Here is a 23,515-nt window from a genome sequence, read left to right on the forward strand (position 1 = left end):
GTAATCTTGAGATACCATAGACACGTATACAATGTTTCGACCTATCATGTCGACACATCTATATATATTTCGGAACAACCATAGACACTCTATATGTGAATGTTGGAGTTAGCTATACAGGGTTGAGGTTGATTCCAAAATATATATAGTTTGAGTTGTGATCAATACTGAGATACGTATACACTGGGTCGTGGATTGATTCAAGATAATATTTATCGATTTATTTCTGTACATCTAACTGTGGACAACTAGTTGTAGGTTACTAACGAGGACAGCTGACTTAATAAACTTAAAACATCAAAATATATTAAAAGTGTTGTAAATATATTTTGAACATACTTTGATATATATGTATATATTGTTATAGGTTCGTGAATCAACCAGTGGCCAAGTCTTACTTCCCGACGAAGTAAAAATCTGTGAAAGTGAGTTATAGTCCCACTTTTAAAATCTAATATTTTTGGGATGAGAATACATGCAGGTTTTATAAATAATTTACAAAATAGACACAAGTACGTGAAACTACATTCTATGGTTGAATTATCGAAATCGAATATGCCCCTTTTTATTAAGTCTGGTAATCTAAGAATTAGGGAACAGACACCCTAATTGACGCGAATCCTAAAGATAGATCTATTGGGCTTAACATACCCCATCCAAAGTACCGGAATGCTTTAGTACTTCGAAATTTATATCATATCCGAAGGGTGTCCCGGAATGATGGGGATATTCTTATATATGCATCTTGTTAATGTCGGTTACCAGGTGTTCACCATATGAATGATTTTTATCTCTATGTATGGGATGTGTATTGAAATATGAAATCTTGTGGTCTATTATTATGATTTGATATATATAGGTTAAACTTATAACTCACCAACATTTTTGTTGACGTTTTAAGCATGTTTATTCTCAGGTGATTATTAAGAGCTTCCGCTGTCGCATACTTAAATAAGGACGAGATTTGGAGTCCATGTTTGTATGATATTGTGTAAAAACTGCATTCAAGAAACTTATTTTGTTGTAACATATTTGTATTGTAAACCATTATGTAATGGTCGTGTGTAAACAGGATATTTTAGATTATCATTATTTGATAATCTACGTAAAGCTTTTTAAAGCTTTATTGATGAAATAAAGGTTATGGTTTGTTTTAAAATGAATGCAGTCTTTGAAAAATGTCTCATATAGAGGTCAAAACCTCGTAACGAAATCAATTAATATGGAACGTTTTTAATCAATAAGAACGGGACATTTCAGTTGGTATCCGAGCGTTGGTCTTAGAGAACCAGAAAATTTGCATTAGTGTGTCTTATCGTGTTTGTTAGGATGCATTAGTGATTCTGGACTTCGACCGTGTTTTCTTTAAAAATGATTGCTTAACATTTTTGTTGGAAACTATATATTTTTAACATATGAATATTATGTGATATATTAATCTCTTAACGTGTTTGATATTATGTGATAGATGTCTACCTCTAGAACAAGTCCCATTGACTCACCTAATAATAATGAAAAGTCAAATGTAAATTGGAATGATTCGTGGACTGATTCACAAGTTCCCGAAGAGGAACCGGAAGAAGAATCGGAACCGGACGAAGAATCGGAACCGGAAGAAGAATCGGAACCGGTGGGGGAAATAATAAAACGGTTAAGTAAAAGAGAATCCTCAACCAACCGACCAAAGTTAATTATGGTCAATGGTGTTTCCGCCAAGGAAGCAAAATATTGGGAGGATTACCAATTCTCCGATGAATCGGATTCCGACGAGAATTCCAATGATGTTATAGAAATTACCCCAACTGAATTTAAAAAGGCAAAAGAAAATAATAAGGGAAAGGGCATAAAAATAGAGAAATCTAATTCCAACCCCGATGAACTTTATATGTATCGACAACCCCCGAAGTTCTTAAGTTGTAACAATGACCCGGGAACCTCTAAACCACCAGGTTTTTCTAAACCAATGTGGACAATGACGGCTCGTATTAGGGGAACATCATATATCCCTAGAAACTTGGCAAAACGAACCAAAACCGAAGAAGAAGAAACGTGCGAGTCGGAATAAGATAGTTGTATTCGTGTGGTGTAATATATGTAATATAGTGTTCTTATGCTTTATGATATATGTAAAAATTGCTTGTATTAATAAGTATTTTTTTTATGAATCTAACTCTTGTCTATTTTACAGTTTAAAAACACAAAATGGATAGACAACCCAATATTTTAAGAGACCTACCCAGAGACATGATTGATGAAATCTTGTCTAGAGTCGGCCAGAATTCCTCGGCACAACTATTTAAGGCGAGATCAGTTTGTAAGACATTCGAAGAACGTTCCAAGAATGTCTTGGTTTATAAGAGACTTTCGTTTGAAAGATGGGGGATATCACATTGGGAAACCCATAAGTTACGATGTGTTTACTTTGACGCATATATTGCGGGGAACCCAAATGCTATTTTACGCAACGGGTTAAGAAATTATTTTGACTCAATATATCCGAATATTGGACTTCGTGATTTAGAAAAAGCGGCTAACATGCAACATAAAGAAGCATGTTATGCTTACGGATTAGTAATGTTCGCTTCTCACTAAAGTGAGAACAAGAACATCGGGCTACAACTATTAAACAAAACGTTTCCACAAGTGACGGAGTCGGTAATTGGGGTAAGAAATGAGGTTTTTAGATTATTACGGGACTGTTGGACATTACGTAACCCTCGTCCCTTTGACGACGTTACAACACGCTGTCTTATCAATGGCCATAACGGTTATGTTGCACAAGACCAAGGATAGGAAGTAGTCCTAGTAAAACCAGAATGCATGACTTGTTTCTGGACGTATGAATTACGTGTCTTTATTGCCTTTGCTGAACGACTTGTGTACTAGCTAGAATTATCTTCACAACTATCTTGTATCAAAGTTATTGTGTGCTATATTTCATGCTTTATGTAAAATAAGCGGTATTGTAAGTTTGTAAAATATTGTATAAAAGTTTGAACGCGAAATATTATTATAATCAGTTTTTCATATAGAATTGTAGTAGTTGAATTGTATATTAGCTACTAAGTATGAACTTAACGGGTAGGTACTACCCGAATTTAAACTTATAAAACGCTAATATGAAGAAAAAGCTTTTATAAATGAGTTCATATTATGCTACGAAATACTATTAACTACTCTTAATATTCTGTATGATTAACTTGTTCCATTTGACTATTTTGAAGGAAATGGCACCGACTACTCGACACACCATGAATATGAATGAAGAGGAATTCCGTACTTTTCTAGCTTCAAACATAGCCGCAGTACAGGCTGCGCTACATACCAACAATAACCTTGGATCTAGCAGTACAGGAAATCGTGTAGGATGCACCTACAAAGAATTCACTGCCTGCAAACCTTTGAAATTTGATGGAACCGAAGGACCGATCGGATTGAAACGGTGGACCGAGAAGGTCGAATCGGTGTTTGCCATAAGTAAGTGTACTGAAGAGGACAAAGTGAAGTACGCTACGCATACCTTCACAGGTTCTGCGTTAACATGGTGGAATACCTATCTAGAGCAAGTGGGACAAGACGATGCGTATGCACTACCGTGGTCAGCATTCAAGCACTTGATGAACGAGAAGTACCGTCCCAGAACCGAGGTCAATAAGCTCAAGACAGAACTTAGAGGGTTACGAACCCAAGGATTTGATATTACCACGTACGAAAGACGATTCACAGAATTGTGCTATTGTGTCCGGGAGCATTCGAAGATGAGGAAGAGAAGATCGACGCATTTGTGAAAGGATTACCGGAAAGAATCCAAGAAGATATAAGTTCACACGAGCCCGCCTCCATACAACAGGCATGTAGAATGGCTCACAAACTAGTGAACCAGATTGAAGAAAGAATTAAAGAACAGACTGCTGAAGAGGCCAATGTGAAGCAAGTTAAAAGAAAGTGGGAGGAAAACGGTGATAAGAATCACCAACACAACAACAACAGCAATTACAACAATAATCGCAACAATTATCCCAACAATCGCAACATCAATCGTAACTACAACAAACGGCCCAACAACAACAACAACAACAACAACAGCAACTACAACAATCATCCCAACAACAATAATAACCGCAACAACAACAACAATCAAAAGCAGCTATGCCAAAGGTGTGAAAAGTATCACTCGGGGTTCTGCACCAAATTTTGCAACAAGTGTAAAAGAAATGGTCATAGCGCGGCGAAGTGTGAGGTCTACGAACCAGGGGTTAATAGAACGAAAGGAACAAATGGTGTCGGAACGAGTAATGGCGGAGCAAGTAGTGTCGGAGCAAGTTATGCCAATGTAGTTTGTTATAAATGTGGAAAACCGGGCCACATTATTAGAAATTGCCCGAACCAGGAGAACACGAATGGACAAGGCCGCGGAAGAGTTTTCAATATTAATGCGGCAGAGGCACAGGAAGACCCGGAGCTTGTTACGGGTACGTTTCTTATTGACAATAAATCTGCTTACGTTTTATTTGATTCGGGTGCGGATAGAAGCTATATGAGTAGAGATTTTTGTGCTAAATTAAGTTGTCCATTGACACCTTTGGATAGTAAATTTTTACTCGAATTAGCAAATGGTAAATTAATTTCAGCAGATAATATATGCCGGAATCGAGAAATTAAACTGGTTAACGAAACATTTAAGATTGATTTGATACCAGTAGAGTTAGGAAGTTTTGATGTGATAATCGGTATGGACTGGTTGAAAGAAGTGAAAGCAGAGATCGTTTGTTACAAAAATGCAATTCGCATTATACGAGAAAAAGGAAAACCCTTAATGGTGTACGGAGAAAAGGGCAACACGAAGCTACATCTTATTAGTAATTTGAAGGCACAAAAACTAATAAGAAAAGGTTGCTATGCTGTTCTAGCACAAGTCGATAAAGTACAAACTGAAGAAAAGAGCATCAATGATGTTCCCATTGCAAAAGAATTTCCCGATGTATTTCCGAAAGAATTACCGGGATTACCCCCACATCGATCCGTTGAATTTCAAATAGATCTTGTACCAGGAGCTGCACCAATAGCTCGTGCTCCTTACAGACTCGCACCCAGCGAGATGAAAGAACTGCAAAGCCAATTACAAGAACTTTTAGAGCGTGGTTTCATTCGACCAAGCACATCACCGTGGGGAGCTCCTGTTTTGTTTGTCAAGAAGAAAGATGGTACATTCAGGTTGTGTATAGACTACCGAGAGTTGAACAAACTTACCATCAAGAACCGCTACCCACTACCAAGAATCGACGACTTATTTGATCAACTACAAGGCTCGTCTGTTTATTCAAAGATTGACTTACGTTTCGGGTATCATCAAATGCGGGTGAAAGAAGATGATATTCCAAAGACTGCTTTCAGAACACGTTACGGTCATTACGAGTTTATGGTCATGCCGTTTGGTTTAACTAATGCACCAGCTGTGTTCATGGACCTTATGAACCGAGTGTGTGGACCATACCTTGACAAGTTTGTCATTGTTTTCATTGATGACATACTTATTTACTCAAAGAATGACCAAGAACACGGTGAACATTTGAGAAAGGTGTTAGAAGTATTGAGGAAGGAAGAATTGTACGCTAAGTTTTCAAAGTGTGCATTTTGGTTGGAAGAAGTTCAATTCCTCGGTCACATAGTGAACAAAGAAGGTATTAAGGTGGATCCGGCAAAGATAGAAACTGTTGAAAAGTGGGAGACCCCGAAAACTCCGAAACACATGCGCCAGTTTTTAGGACTAGCTGGTTACTACAGAAGGTTCATCCAAGACTTTTCCAGAATAGCAAAACCCTTGACTGCATTAACGCATAAAGGGAAGAAATTTGAATGGAATGATGAACAAGAGAAAGCGTTTCAATTATTGAAGAAAAAGCTAACTACAGCACCTATATTGTCATTGCCTGAAGGGAATGATGATTTTGTGATTTATTGTGACGCATCAAAGCAAGGTCTCGGTTGTGTATTAATGCAACGAACGAAGGTGATTGCTTATGCGTCTAGACAATTGAAGATTCACGAACAAAATTATACGACGCATGATTTGGAATTAGGCGCGGTTGTTTTTGCATTAAAGACTTGGAGGCACTACTTATATGGGGTCAAAAGTATTATATATACCGACCACAAAAGTCTTCAACACATATTTAATCAGAAACAACTGAATATGAGGCAGCGTAGGTGGATTGAATTATTGAATGATTACGACTTTGAGATTCGTTACCACCCGGGGAAGGCAAATGTGGTAGCCGATGCCTTGAGCAGGAAGGACAGAGAACCCATTCGAGTAAAATCTATGAATATAATAATTCATAATAACCTTACTACTCAAATAAAGGAGGCGCAACAAGGAGTTTTAAAAGAGGGAAATTTAAAGGATGAAATACCCAAAGGATCGGAGAAGCATCTTAATATTCGGGAAGACGGAACCCGGTATAGGGCTGAAAGGATTTGGGTACCAAAATTTGGAGATATGAGAGAAATGGTACTTAGAGAAGCTCATAAAACAAGATACTCAATACATCCAGGAACGGGGAAGATGTACAAGGATCTCAAGAAACATTTTTGGTGGCCGGGTATGAAAGCCGATGTTGCTAAATACGTAGGAGAATGTTTGACGTGTTCTAAGGTCAAAGCTGAGCATCAGAAACCATCAGGTCTACTTCAACAACCCGAAATCCCGGAATGGAAATGGGAAAACATTACCATGGATTTCATCACTAAATTGCCAAGGACTGCAAGTGGTTTTGATACTATTTGGGTAATAGTTGATCGTCTCACCAAATCAGCACACTTCCTGCCAATAAGAGAAGATGACAAGATGGAGAAGTTAGCACGACTGTATTTGAAGGAAGTCGTCTCCAGACATGGAATACCAATCTCTATTATCTCTGATAGGGATGGCAGATTTATTTCAAGATTCTGGCAGACATTACAGCAAGCATTAGGAACTCGTCTAGACATGAGTACTGCCTATCATCCACAAACTGATGGGCAGAGCGAAAGGACGATACAAACGCTTGAAGATATGCTACGAGCATGTGTTATTGATTTCGGAAACAGTTGGGATCGACATCTACCGTTAGCAGAATTTTCCTACATCAACAGCTACCATTCAAGCATTAAGATGGCGCCGTTTGAAGCACTTTATGGTAGAAAGTGCAGGTCTCCGATTTGTTGGAGTGAAGTGGGGGATAGACAGATTACGGGTCCGGAGATTATACAAGAAACTACCGAGAAGATCATCCAAATTCAACAACGGTTGAAAACCGCCCAAAGTCGACAAAAGAGCTACGCTGACATTAAAAGAAAAGATATAGAATTTGAAATTGGAGAGATGGTCATGCTTAAAGTTGCACCTTGGAAAGGCGTTGTTCGATTTGGTAAACGAGGGAAATTAAATCCAAGGTATATTGGACCATTCAAGATTATTGATCGTGTCGGACCAGTAGCTTACCGACTTGAGTTACCTCAACAACTCGCGGCTGTACATAACACTTTCCACGTCTCGAATTTGAAGAAATGTTTTGCTAAAGAAGATCTCACTATTCCGTTAGATGAAATCCAAATCAACGAAAAACTTCAATTCATCGAAGAACCCGTCGAAATAATGGATCGTGAGGTTAAAAGACTTAAGCAAAACAACATACCAATTGTTAAGGTTCGATGGAATGCTCGTAGAGGACCCGAGTTCACCTGGGAGCGTGATGATCAGATGAAGAAGAAATACCCGCATCTATTTCCAGAAGATTCGTCAACACCTTCAACAGCTTAAAATTTCGGGACGAAATTTATTTAACGGGTAGGTACTGTAGTGACCCGAACTTTTCCATGTTTATATATATTAATTGAGATTGATATTTACATGATTAAATGTTTCCAACATGTTAAGCAATCAAACTTGTTAAGACTTGATTAATTGAAATATGTTTCATATAGACAATTGACCACCCAAGTTGACCGGTGATTCACGAACGTTAAAACTTGTAAAAACTATACGATGACATATATATGGTTATATATATAGTTAACATGTTTTTATTATAAGTATGTATCTCATTAGGTATTTTAACAATGAGTTATATACATAAAAATGAGACTATTAATTTAAGAAACTCGAAAACGATATATATAACGATTATAGTTATAACAACGTCTTACTAGGTACATATGAATCATATTAAGATATTGATACACTTGGTTAATTATGTTAAATGATAAGTAAATATATTATTAAGTGTATTAACAATGAAATACATATGTAAAAATAAGACTACTAACTTAATGATTTCGAAACGAGACATATATGTAACGATTATCGTTGTAACGACATTTAACTGTATATACATCATACTAAGATATATTATATATCATAATATCATGATAATATAATAATTTAACATCTCATTTGTTATAATAAACAATGGGTTAACAACATTCAACAAGATCGTTAACCTAAAGGTTTCAAAACAATATTTACATGTAACGACTAACGATGACTTAACGACTCAGTTAAAATGTATATACATGTAGTGTTTTAATATGTATTCATACACTTTTGAAAGACTTCAAGACACTTATCAAAATACTTCTACTTAACAAAAATGCTTACAATTACATCCTCGTTCAGTTTCATCAACAATTCTACTCGTATGCACCCGTATTCGTACTCGTACAATACACAGCTTTTAGATGTATGTACTATTGGTATATACACTCCAATGATCAGCTCTTAGCAGCCCATGTGAGTCACCTAACACATGTGGGAACCATCATTTGGCAACTAGCATGAAATATCTCATAAAATTACAAAAATATGAGTAATCATTCATGACTTATTTACATGAAAACAAAATTACATATCCTTTATATCTAATCCATACACCTACAAACACTTTGTTCAACTTAATATGATATATGATATATCTTAGTATGATGTATATACAGTTAAATGTCGTTACAACGATAATCGTTACATATATGTCTCGTTTCGAAATCATTAAGTTAGTAGTCTTATTTTTACATATGTATTTCATTGTTAATACACTTAATAATATATTTACTTATCATTTAACATAATTAACCAAGTGTATCAATATCTTAATATGATTCATATGTACCTAGTAAGACGTTGTTATAACTATAATCGTTATATATATCGTTTTCGAGTTTCTTAAATTAATAGTCTCATTTTTATGTATATAACTCATTGTTAAAATACCTAATGAGATACATACTTATAATAAAAACATGTTAACTATATATATAACCATATATATGTCATCGTATAGTTTTTACAAGTTTTAACGTTCGTGAATCACCGGTCAACTTGGGTGGTCAATTGTCTATATGAAACATATTTCAATTAATCAAGTCTTAACAAGTTTGATTGCTTAACATGTTGGAAACATTTAATCATGTAAATATCAATCTCAATTAATATATATAATCATGGAAAAGTTCGGGTCACTACAGTACCTACCCGTTAAATAAATTTCGTCCCGAAATTCTAAGCTGTTGAAGGTGTTGACGAATCTTCTAGAAATAGGTACGGTATTTCAGCTTCATTTGATCTTCACGCTCCCAGGTGAACTCAGGTCCCCTACGAGCATTCCATCGAACCTTGACGATCGCTATCTTATTTTGCTTGAGCCTTTTAACCTCACGATCCATTATCTCGACGGGTTCTTCAACGAATTGTAGTTTTTCGTTGATTTTAATTTCGTCTAAAGGAATAGTGAGATCTTCTTTAGTTAAGCACTCCTTCAGATTCGAGACGTGAAAGGTATTATGTATATTGGCGAGTTGTTGAGGTAATTCAAGTTGGTAGGCTACTGGTCCGACACGATCTAAAATCTTGAATGGTCCAATGTATCTTGGATTTAGTTTCCCCCGTTTACCAAATCGAACAATGTCTTTGAAAGGTGAAACCTTAAGCATGAACATCTCTCCAATTTTAAATTATATATCTTTCCTTTTAAGGGCCGCGTAGCTCTTTTGTCGAGTCTGAGTGGTTTTCAACCGTTGTTGAATTTGGATGATTTTCTCGGTAGTTTCTTGGATTATCTCTGGACCCGTAATCTGTCTATCCCCCAATTCATTCCAACAAATCGGAGATCTGCACTTTCTACCATAAAGAGCTTTGAACGGTGCCATTTCGATACTTGAGTGGTAACTGTTGTTGTAGGAAAATTCTGCTAATGGTAGATGTCGATCCCAACTGTTTCCAAAATCAATAACACATGCTCGTAGCATGTCTTAAAGCGTTTGTATCGTCCTTTTGCTCTGCCCATCAGTCTGGGGATGATAGGCAGTACTCATGTATAGACGTGTTCCTAATGCTTGCTGTAATGTCTGCCAAAACCTTGAAACAAATCTGCCATCCCTATCAGAGATAATAGAGATTGGTATTCCATGTCTGGAGACAACTTCTTTCAAGTATAATCATGCCAATTTCTCCATTTTGTCATCTTCTCTCATTGGAAGAAAATGTGATGATTTGGTGAGACGATCGACTATTACCCAAATAGTATCATAACCACTTGCAGTCCTTGGCAATTTAGTAATGAAATCCATGGTAATGTTTTTCCATTTCCATTCTTGAATTTCAGGTTATTGAAGTAGACGCGATGGTTTCTGATGTTTAGCTTTTACCTTAGAACACGTCAAACATTCTCCTACATATCTCGCAATATCGGCTTTCATACCCGGCCACCAAAAATGTTTCTTGAGGTCCTTGTACATCTTTCCCGCTCCGGGATGTATTGAGTATCTGGTTTTATGTGCTTCTTTAAGTACCATTTCTCTCACATCTCCAAACCTTGGTACCCAAATTCTATCAGCCCTATATCGGGTTCCGTCTTCCCGAATATTAAGATGTTTTTCTGATCCTTTAGGTATCTCATTCTTCAACTTTCCTTCTTTTACAACCCCCTGTTGCGCCTCCTTTATTTGAGTAGTAAGGTTAGTACGAATAAATATATTCATAGCTTTTACCCGTATAGGTTCTCTTTCCTTTCTACTCAAGGCATCGGCTACCACATTCCCCTTCCCAGGGTGGTAACGAATCTCGAAATCGTAATCATTTAATAACTCAATCCACCTACGCTGCCTCATGTTCAGTTGTTTCTGATTAATATGTGTTGGAGACTTTTGTGGTCGGTATATATAATACTTTTGACCCCATATAAGTAGTGCCTCCAAGTCTTTAATGTAAAAACAATAGCGCCTAGTTCTAAATCGTGTGTTGTATAATTTTGCTCGTGAATATTCAATTGTCTAGACGCATAGGCAATTACCTTCGTTCGTTACATTAATACACAACCGAGACCTTGCTTTGAGGCGTTACAATATATCACAAAATCATCATTCCCTTCAGGCAATGACAATATAGGTGCCGTAGTTAACTTTTTCTTCAATAATTGAAATGCTTTTTCTTGTTCATCCTTCCATTCAAATTTCTTCCCTTTATACGTTAATGCAGTTAAGGGTTTTGTTATTTTGGAAAAATCTTGGATGAATCTTCTGTAGTAACCAGCTAGTCCTAAAAATTGGCGTATGTGTTTCGAAGTTTTCGGGGTTTCCCATTTTTCAATGGTTTCAATCTTTGCTGGATCCACCTGAATACCTTCTTTGTTCAGTATGTGACCGAGGAATTGAACTTCTTCCAACCAAAATGCACACTTTGAAAACTTAGCGTACAATTTTTCTTTCCTCAACAACTCTAGCACTTTTCTCAAATGTTCTTCGTGCTCTTGATCATTCTTTGAGTAGATAATATGTCATCGATGAAAACAATGACAAACTTGTCAAGATATGGTCCACACACTCGGTTTATAAAGTCCATGAACACAGCTGGTGCGTTAGTCAAACCAAATGGCATAACCATAAACTCGTAATGACCGTAACGCGTCCTAAAAGATGTTTTCGGAATATCATCCTTCTTCACCCGCATTTGATGATATCCAGAATGTAAATCGATCTTCGAATAAACCGACGAGCCTTGTAGTTGATCAAATAAGTCATCAATTCTCGGTAGTGGATAACGGTTCTTGATGGTAAGTTTGTTCAACTCTCGGTAGTCGATACACAACCTGAATGTACCATCCTTCTTTTTGACAAACAAAACAGGAGCTCCCCATGGTGATGTGCTTGGTCGAATGAACTCACGCTCTAAAAGTTCTTGTAATTGGCTTTGGAGTTCCTTCATTTCGCTAGGTGCGAGTCTGTATGGAGCACGATGTAACAACCCAAACCAATAACCAACCAAATACACGAAACAAATTTTTTTTTTTTTTACAGTGTAGTGCCCCACGCGCACCACCTCAGGGTGCGCGGCGCGCACAGGTCAGTTTTCAGTTCTGTCCAGTTTTGCAATTTTTTAAATAAAGATCTCCCAATTCCCGACATATTTAGACGAAACGCTTTTCACAACATGTCATAATAGTTAAAACTCACACGATTCAATAATAAAATGAGTTTTACAAAACAGGACCCACATCAGCCGTTTTACGAGTTTCATACAAAACACGAGTTTCGACCACATTAGTTTAAATTCCAAACGACACTAAGAGCATGGTGTTTGGGGTTAAACTACCCAAATCTCGGTCAAACTCCAAAAGCTATCACAACCAAAAGCGTCCCCTATCAAACAAGCAGGAAATCTCTAATCCAACCGTACGCCCTTACCCTTGTCAACGCCCGAGCCTATAAAAAGATAAAAAACGAGAGGGTAAGCTAAAGCTTAGTGAATGCAATAATTATACATATACATATATAACTTACTTACTTGCAAACACTTACAACAAATCCGCATACATACTAGCAACATAATTAGCATACCTTTATAATGTATAACGCTAAGTCCTCGATAACATAAGCTAGTATAAGAATATCATATAACGCAACAATACAATATGTTACAAAACAATACATAAGCATTGATGTTCACAACATCCATTAGTATTCGAATCCCAAGGCTAGCTCAACGAATGGTATCATCAACATCGAACTTAATTCCCATTTGTCCCAATAAATGTGGTATCGTCAACATCGAACTTAAACCCACATATGAGGTATCGTCAACATCGAACTTAAACCCTCATCGAATTTCACTACAATAGCGGTATGGCTTCGTCAACATCGAACTTTAAATCCATACATGAGGTATCGTCAACATCGAACTTAAACCCTCATCAAAACGAACCAACAATATACTCTAGGTTATGGTATCGTCAACATCGAACTTTAACCCATACCCAACAAGTAAATAAATCATATACATACATATATAATTATTCCACTCACCTTGGTGCCTTGAACAATGCAATACCAAAATCCGCAATCGTCAATGGAAAGTACCTATTCCATAAATCACACAACAACAATACAATTAGGGTGGATTTACAAACCAACCCAATTTAACACTTAGTGCCATTTCGACCCATTAGCACTTACTTCCAATTTGACTAAGTCAAATCTCGCCCAAAACACCCATAATCGCAATCAACTAGGGATTATGTTCTAACACCACATTTTACTCAAAGTATCATCATCAAAACACATTACTTGCATCATTTGACACAAAAACCAATTTTGACCTAATCTCAAGTCAAAACACCAATTTGCAAGTTTACACCTCTAATCACTTATAACCTAAGTTAACTAGTGATTTTAACACCCGAGCATGGTTATCAACTAATCAAACCCAAAACCCACCAACAATGGTTGTCAACACCATTTACTAGCTTATTTACCCATTTATCAACTAGTGGGTTTTACAAATAAATCAAACTCAAACCCTAACTTGAATATCAAATTTAACAATTGAAATTCGGAGTTTGAACTTACCAATACTACCAAAAAGTAGCTAGGAGCGAAATGAACAACTTTAACACTCGAGCTTTTGATCGATTCAAGTTCCTTCTTCCCCAAATCACCAAATCTCTCACTAGAAATCTCTCTCTCTCTCTCTCTCTAGGAATGAAATGAGAGAGTTTGTGGACTTGAAATATGATCCAAAATTGGATCCCAAACTGATAATATGGCCACACATCCGGCCTCAAGTGAAAAGACCAAAATACCCTTCATTTAACTCAAATTAGAAAAAAGTAGAAATCTGTCGCCAGGTCAAGTGCGCGGCGCACGCACTTGACCGTGCGCGGCGTGCACACAGGTCTGATCAGTTTCCAAACTTTTCTTTTGCACCACAGTTCACACACCTTATGTACATCATATATACTCCATGTACAATAAATAATCGGGTCTTACAACTCTCCCTCACTTAGATTGGATCACGTCCTCGTGTGTAACATCCCGCCTTTTCCGTTTACTTTTCCGTTTAACTATTTAAGTTCCGTTATATGTTTATAACACATCCCGTTATTATGCGTTGAATTATCTCGTTTAGGTAATTCCCGCACCCGGTTTAAAGTTGAGGGACCAAACTTGCCAAAGGTTGAAACATTTGACTAGGTCAAAGAGTCAACCCCTTTTTATCCATTCATTTCACCTCCTCTTCCTCTTTTTACTACTTTCAAATCCTCTCAACATTCAAACACAAAGATTCATCATCCATTTATGATCTAGCGGGTATTTTGCAAAACAAATTACATATTTGAGCTCCTTGCAACTTCCTCTTCGTTTTGGTACCAACTTCACCTCATTTGGGTAACATTTCTAAAACACTAGATTTCTTTAAATTCATATTCTTGACTTATAAAGTTGTTAATTAGCGTCTATGGCTCATTGTGATGTCGTGTATGTAATTTGTATGCTCGATTCGATGTTTTTGGTGTAACTAGTTCAATATGAAAATTACTTGCTAAATCCTTGATTTTGGATGATCAAATGTTGTTAGATTGTTAAAGTGCATGTTTTAAAAGTGTTACTAGTATCATTAGCTTCGTTTTGATGTATAGGTTGATTAAGGAAACTCCAAGAACATGATTAGTGATTTTGTGAACTTGGATTAGGGTTTGATAAGCTTTACATGAACTTTTGATGCGTCAAATGCTATGAGATATCGTTGTTAAGTGTTTTGTTGCAATGTGTGTTTGATCACCTTCGAAACGGCATATCATACATGTAAAACGGTTGCCCGAATCATGAAATGCATATTTGGAACTTGAACTTTGATTATGGACGTTTAAATGCGGTTTTGGGGTGTGTAAGTGTTGAATTGCTTGATGAAATGTGTCTAGGTGTTTTCCTCGTCAAATTACCTTTCTGGTGATATAAAATACATGTTCAAATTGTTTGCGGTTTGTAATTTGGGTTGGTTTGATTGTTGGTTCGTGCACTTAGAGTTGCAGCAAACAGGGCCTGGAAACCAACCAGGACGCCGTCCAGAAACTCAGGACGCCGTCCCACTTCTAATACCTGGATGCCGTCTAGGTACTCAGGACTCCGTCCCACTCTTCAATATAGGACGCCGTCCAGTCATCTGGGACGCCGTCCTAATGGCCTAAAACTGGCTGTTCGCTTAGTCTTTTGACGAAAAATGTTTGGCATGTTCTAGACCTCAAATTCACGTGCAACTTGTTTTAACATGCTTATATATGAATAACTAGCATAGAAAATTTGTCCGAGACCCGACCCGACCATGTTGACTTTTCCGTTGACTTTGACCCGACCAAGTTTGACTTTTTGTCAAACTTAACCAAATACTTATACAACCTTTCTAACATGATTATTTACTTGTATCTTGCATGAAACTTGACTAGTTGATTCACATGCTAATATAATCGAGTCGTAACGAGCCATAGGACTAATTGAACATCTTTACCCTTCGTGACTATCGTTATTGATACAACCTATTTGTTTAGGTCAAGACTAGCATTGTTCTTTGCACACGTTACTTGTTGAAGTACTTTTTGGTTCGTGCATACAAGGTGAGATCATAGTCCCACTTTTACTCTTTTAAACTTACTTTTGGGATGAGAAAACATAAACGATTCTTTTGAACTAAGTGAACACAAGAACGGGAAAACAAACATTCTACATACGAGTTTAGAACGAAAATCCTCAATCCGATTATCATTAGTTACATCAGATGGTGTAAGCGAGAACTTATGTTATATGGCCATATGGGTTTACAACCCTCATCTTTGACGGTTCGCTACCGTCTACGGATGAAATATATTTTCGGGAAACAGTGTTGTTCTAGCACTAATTTATGGGGTATTCAACGGACGGAATGTTAAGATTTGATAATTGGGTGCTCGTGAATATTAACTTTTAGAATGTACTATGACTTTATCAATATTGCAACTCTTGTGGTTCAGCTTGCTTTTACTCATTTACTTATTTAAACCTATGATTTCACTAACGTTTTCGTTGACAGATTTTCTATGTTTTTCTCAGGTCCTTGAACTTAGGTGATACATGCTTCCGCACATACTTTTTGATACTTGCATTGGATGTCGAGTATACTTGCATACGTGGAGCGTCTTTTTGGCTATTTTAAACTATGTCGCACGTGTTTCATATGAACAATAACTTTTGTTATGTACTTGTCTTGGGAATTACTTTTGTAAACATTGAAACATCCTTTATGAAATGTATGCGACATATTTTCGGTCAAACTTTGTTATAAATACTTATAACCATGTAATGGGACCATACGTAGACGACGCCGTCACTTGACGATTTGTCGGGGTCGCTACAAGTGGTATCAGAGCTTTGGTTGTAGGGATTTAGAGTTCATTGGTGTCAACCCCGAGTCATAGGGTACATTGGTGAGTCTAGACTACAACCGGCATATAGACTTGACATAGGAATTACTTGACAAATTGTGCATTTATACTCTAACTCTTCTACTCATATCTACTCTTATTCTATCTAAATCTTGCGTTATATAATTTAATTGACACGCCACCTTGACTATATGATGTAATGTCGAATGCACATATGAATTAGGGTAATATAATTCCCGGAAATTATATTACGGTGACTCATATGAACATACCGACATTATGACATAAAGAATTTAAGGCGGGTCAAGGATAATTTTCTCTCTATCTTTATTCCATATCACGGTTAGTATTATTTAGAATACAAACCAACGGTATTCTTTTGTTTTGAAGGAACAATGGCTCCTCGTCGTGTACGCCGCAATGAAACTCCCGAACAAGCTCTCGAACGGATGATAGCTACCGCCGTAGATGCGGCCATGGCCGGTCACTCGTCTAACAACAACAATAACACCAACCACAACAACAATAACCAAGGAGCCGGTAACTCTAGCGAAGGGTGCTCCTACAAAGCTTTCATGGGGTGCAAACCTCACACTTATGATGGAACCGGGGGACCGGTTGTGCTTACTCGTTGGTTTGAACAAACCGAGGCCGTCTTTAGCATAATCGGTTGTCGGGATCAAGACAAGGTCAAATAATCCACCCACACTTTCTCCGGGATTGCTCTAACATGGTGGAACACCTATGTTCAATCGGTGGGTACAGATGAAGCTCATGCCCTCTCTTGGGCCGATCTAAGGGAAAAGATGATTGTTGAATATTTTCCGCGTGAAGAAACCCGCAAGCTTTAGGAAGAACTAAGAGCTTTGAAAGCGGTCGGAAACGATCTTAAAGCTTATAATCAACGCTTCGCCGAACTATCCTTGATGTGTCCTAATCTTGTTAACCCCGAATCTCAAAGGATTGAGCTCTACATGCTCGGTCTTCCAAAAAGCATCAAACAAGGGGTGATGTCATCCAAACCCACTACTCATCAAGCCGCTATGAACATGGCTCGCCAATTAATTGAAACGGTTGACGAAATCGTAGTACCGGCTCCTAAGGCCGAGGACAAGTCGGGTGGCAACAAAAGGAAATGGGAAGCCACTCCATCAACTAACTACAACAACAACACCTTCACCAAAAAGCCCTTCAACAACGACGGCAAGAAGGGTTATGTCAGAAACTTACCTTTGTGCAACAAGTGCCACAAACATCATTACGGCGAATGTAACAAGCTAATTTGTCACCGTTGCCAAGGAGTTGGTCATAGGGCCAACAATTGCACAAGCACCGCCCCCGTCGCTCGAAAGGGGCCCAATCCTCCAAGGACGGTCACTTGTTATGAATGTGGCCAAACGGGCCATTATAAGAACGAATGCCCGAAGAAGAAAGCCAACCCCAACAACCGAGGCCGAGCCTTTAACATCAACACCGAGGAAGCCCGAGATGACAATGAACTAGTCACGGGTACGTTTCTTCTCAACAACTCTTATGTTACTTGCTTATTCGATTCAGGTGCCGATAAATGTTTTGTGTCTAAGACTTTGGCTCCTACCCTTTGCACTCCACCACACCCTTTAGATACTACTTATTCCATCGAAGTGGCCGACGGAAAACTCTTAAGTGCCGACACATATTACCGGGGGTGTACTTTGAACATTTTGGGTAAGGAATTTGAAATTGACTTGATACCCATGGAATTAGGGAGTTTTGATGTAATAATCGGTATGAATTGGATGGTCAAAAATAAATCTCACATTCTTTGCGATCTTCACGCAATCCGAATTCCTATCGAGAATGGTGAACCATTGATTGTCTATGGCGACAAAAATTGCACCGGACTCAATCTCGTTTCGTGCCTTAAAGTTCGAAAGCTACTTCGCAAGGGTTGTTTCGCGATTCTTGCTCACGTTAAGAAAGTCGAGGCCGACGAAAAGCGTATCGAAGATGTGCCAATTGTTAATGACTTTTCCGATGTATTTCCCGACGAATTACCGGGTCTTCCACCTCATCGACCGGTTGAATTTCAAATCGATCTTATTCCAGGAGCCGCACCCGTAGCGCGTGCACCGTATAGACTCGCTCCATCCGAATTACAAGAATTACAAAGTCAAATCCAAGAGTTACTTGACCGTGGTTTCATTCAACCTAGCCATTCACCATGGGGCGCTCCGATTTTGTTCGTCAAGAAGAAAGACGGATCCCTACGAATGTGCATTGATTATCGTGAACTAAACAAATTGACGGTTAAGAACCGATATCCTCTTCCTCGCATTGATGACCTTTTTGATCAACTACAAGGTTCTCGTGTATACTCAAAAATCGATCTCCGTTCGGGTTATCATCAACTAAGGGTTAAAGGGGAAGATGTCTCCAAAACCGCTTTCCGGACTCGTTATGGTAGTTATGAATTCCTTGTCATGCCTTTCGGTCTCACTAACACACCGGCGGTGTTCATGGATCTCATGAACCGCGTGTGCAAACCTTACCTCGACAAATTCGTTATCGTGTTCATCGATGATATTTTGATCTATTCTAAAAATGAAGAGGAACACAAAGAACATCTCCGACTCGTGCTCGAGCTCTTGAGAAAAGAGCAACTATATGCCAAGTTCTCCAAGTGTGAATTTTGGTTAAAGGAAGTTCAATTTCTTGGTCATGTTGTAAGTGATCAAGGCATTAAAGTCGATCCCGCAAAAATCGAAGCCATTCGTAAATGGGAGACTCCTACTACTCCTACTCAAATTCGTCAATTCTTGGGTCTCGCCGGAGACTATCGTAAATTCATCAAGGATTTCTCCCTAATCGCTCGTCCTTTAACCGCGTTAACTCACAAGGAACGAAAATTCGTTTGGACATCCGAACAAGAAACCGTTTTTCAAATCTTGAAAACTAAGCTAACCACCGCTCCTATCTTGTCACTTCCCGAAGGCAATGATGATTTTGTTGTATATTGTGATGCCTCGAAAAACGGTTATGGATGCGTATTAATGCAACGAAAGAAAGTCATTGCTTATGCCTCTCGACAACTCAAAGTCCACGAACGAAACTACACGACACATGATCTTGAACTCGGTGCCGTCATCTTTGCACTTAAGTTATGGAGACATCATCTTCTTGGTACCAAAAGTACTATCTTTACCGATCACAAAAGTCTCCAACACATCTTCGATCAAAAGCAACTAAACATGAGACAACGAAGGTGGATTGAAACCTTGAACGATTATAATTGCGAGCTTCGTTACCACCCCGGGAAGGCAAATGTAGTGGCCGATGCCTTAAGTCGAAAGGAAAGAACGGTACCTCTTCGCGTCCGAGCATTAAACATCACCATCCACTCCAACCTTAATAGCCAAATTCGGGTAGATCAAGAGGAGGCTCTTAAGGACAACCACATCGGGCGTGAACTTTTAAACATTCTCGTCTCCCGATTCGAAGTTAAGGAGACCGGACTTCGATATTACGCCGGAAGAATTTGGGTGCCTAGATATGGCGACTTACGAAACCTCATCCTAGACGAAGCCCACAAATCGCGATACTCGATTCATCCCGGCGCCAATAAGATGTACCACGACCTTAAAGAACGATATTGGTGGCCGAACATCAAAAAGGAAGTCGCTACTTACGTTACCAAATGTTTGACTTGCGCTAAAGTCAAAGCCGAACACCAAAGACCGTCCGGGTTACTTCAACAACCCGAGATCCCGCAATGGAAGTGGGAAAGGATCACGATGGATTTTATCACCAAACTACCAAAAACGTCGGGCGGTTATGATACTATTTGGGTCATTGTCGATCGCCTCACCAAATCCGCGCACTTTCTCGCCATGAAAGAGACCGAAAAAATGGAGAAACTTGCACGACTATACATTAAGGAGATTGTAGCCCGACACGGTGTACCTTTATCAATTATCTCCGACCGAGATGGTCGTTTCGTTTCTAGATTTTGGCGTACGTTACAAGAAGCGTTGGGAACGCGTTTGGACATGAGCACCGCATATCATCCCCAAACCGATGGGCAAAGTGAACGTACAATACAAACCTTAGAGGATATGTTACGAGCCTGCGTTGTTGATTTTGGAAAAGCTTGGGACAATCACTTACCTCTCGCCGAATTCTCTTACAATAATAGTTATCACGCGAGTATTAAGGCCGCACCTTTTGAAGCGTTATATGGTCGAAAATGTCGCTCTCCTCTTTGTTGGGCCGAAGTGGGTGACGTGCAAATTTCCGGGCCCGACCTCATTCACGAAACCACCGAGAAGATTCTTCAAATCCGAGATAGGCTTCGGACGGCCCGGAGTCGTCAAAAATGCTATACCGACAAAAGACGCAAAGACCTCGAATTTCAAGTCGGTGACCGCGTCATGTTAAAAGTCGCACCTTGGAAAGGTGTCATCCGTTTTGGGAAATGTGGGAAACTAAATCCGCGGTACGTTGGTCCTTTCGAAATCTTAGAACGTGTTGGAACCGTTGCGTATCGTTTGGATCTTCCGCCTCAACTAAGCTCCGTTCATCCTACTTTTCATGTATCTAACTTGAAGAAATGTCTTGCCGAGCCCGATATCGTCATTCCTCTCGAGGAACTTACTATTAATGACAAACTTCATTTTGTGGAGGAACCGGTTGAAATTGTGGACTACGTCGAGAAGGAATTGAAACAAAGCCGGATCCCGATTGTCAAGGTCCGTTGGAACTCCAAAAGGGGACCCGAGTTTACTTGGGAAAGAGAAGATCAAATGCGAAAGAAACACCCTCATCTATTCCCGGTTCCGGAAACGTCAGATTCCGAGGAAGAAACAACGACTACTACGCCTACCTAAATTTCGGGACGAAATTTCTTTTAAGGTGTAGGTAATGTAACATCCCGCATTTTCCGTTTACTTTTCCGTTTAACTATTTAAGTTCCGTTATATGTTTATAACACATCCCGTTATTATGCGTTGAATTATCTCGTTTAGGTAATTCCCGCACCCGGTTTAAAGTTGAGGGACCAAACTTGCCAAAGGTTGAAACATTTGACTAGGTCAAAGAGTCAACCCCTTTTTATCCATTCGTTTCACCTCCTCTTCCTCTTTTTACTACTTTCAAATCCTCTCAACATTCAAACACAAAGATTCATCATCCATTTATGATCTAGCGGGTATTTTGCACAACAAATTACATATTTGAGCTCCTTGCAACTTCCTCTTCGTTTTGGTACCAACTTCACTTCATTTGCGTAACATTTCTAAAACACTAGATTTCTTTAAATTCATGTTCTTGACTTATAAAGTTGTTAATTAGCGTCTATGGCTCATTGTGATGTCGTGTATGTAATTTGTATGCTCGATTCGATGTTTTTGGTGTAACTAGTTCAATATGAAAATTACTTGCTAAATCCTTGATTTTGGATGATCAAATGTTGTTAGATTGTTAAAGTGCATGTTTTAAAAGTGTTACTAGTATCATTAGCTTCGTTTTGATGTATAGGTTGATTAAGGAAACTCCAAGAACATGATTAGTGATTTTGTGAACTTGGATTAGGGTTTGATAAGCTTTGCATGAACTTTTGATGCGTCAAATGCTATGAGATATCGTTGTTAAGTGTTTTGTTGCAATGTGTGTTTGATCACCTTCGAAACGGCATATCATACATGTAAAACGGTTGCCCGAATCATGAAATGCATATTTGGAACTTGAACTTTGATTATGGACGTTTAAATGCGGTTTTGGGGTGTGTAAGTGTTGAATTGCTTGATGAAATGTTTGGCATGTTCTAGACCTCAAATTCACGTGCAACTTGTTTTAACATGCTTATATATGAATAACTAGCATAGAAAATTTGTCCGAGACCCGACCCGACCATGTTGACTTTTCCGTTGACTTTGACCCGACCAAGTTTGACTTTTTGTCAAACTTAACCAAATACTTATACAACCTTTCTAACATGATTATTTACTTGTATCTTGCATGAAACTTGACTAGTTGATTCACATGCTAATATAATCGAGTCGTAACGAGCCATAGGACTAATTGAACATCTTTACCCTTCGTGACTATCGTTATTGATACAACCTATTTGTTTAGGTCAAGACTAGCATTGTTCTTTGCACACGTTACTTGTCGAAGTACTTTTTGGTTCGTGCATACAAGGTGAGATCATAGTCCCACTTTTACTCTTTTAAACTTACTTTTGGGATGAGAAAACATAAACGATTCTTTTGAACTAAGTGAACACAAGAACGGGAAAACAAACATTCTACATACGAGTTTAGAACGAAAATCCTCAATCCGATTATCATTAGTTACATCAGATGGTGTAAGCGAGAACTTATGTTATATGGCCATATGGGTTGACAACCCTCATCTTTGACGGTTCGCTACCGTCTACGGATGAAATATATTTTCGGGAAACAGTGTTGTTCTAGCACTAATTTATGGGGTATTCAACGGACGGAATGTTAAGCTTTGATAATTGGGTGCTCGTGAATATTAACCTTTAGAATGTACTATGACTTTATCAATATTGCAACTCTTGTGGTTCAGCTTGCTTTTACTCATTTACTTATTTAAACCTATGATTTCACCAACGTTTTCGTTGACAGATTTTCTATGTTTTTCTCAGGTCCTTGAACTTAGGTGATACATGCTTCCGCACATACTTTTTGATACTTGCATTGGATGTCGAGTATACTTGCATACGTGGAGTGTCTTTTTGGCTATTTTAAACTATGTCGCACGTGTTTCATATGAACAATAACTTTTGTTAT

This window comes from Rutidosis leptorrhynchoides, chromosome 9, assembly GCF_046630445.1.
Source record: "Rutidosis leptorrhynchoides isolate AG116_Rl617_1_P2 chromosome 9, CSIRO_AGI_Rlap_v1, whole genome shotgun sequence".
Lineage (NCBI taxonomy): Eukaryota > Viridiplantae > Streptophyta > Magnoliopsida > Asterales > Asteraceae > Rutidosis > Rutidosis leptorrhynchoides.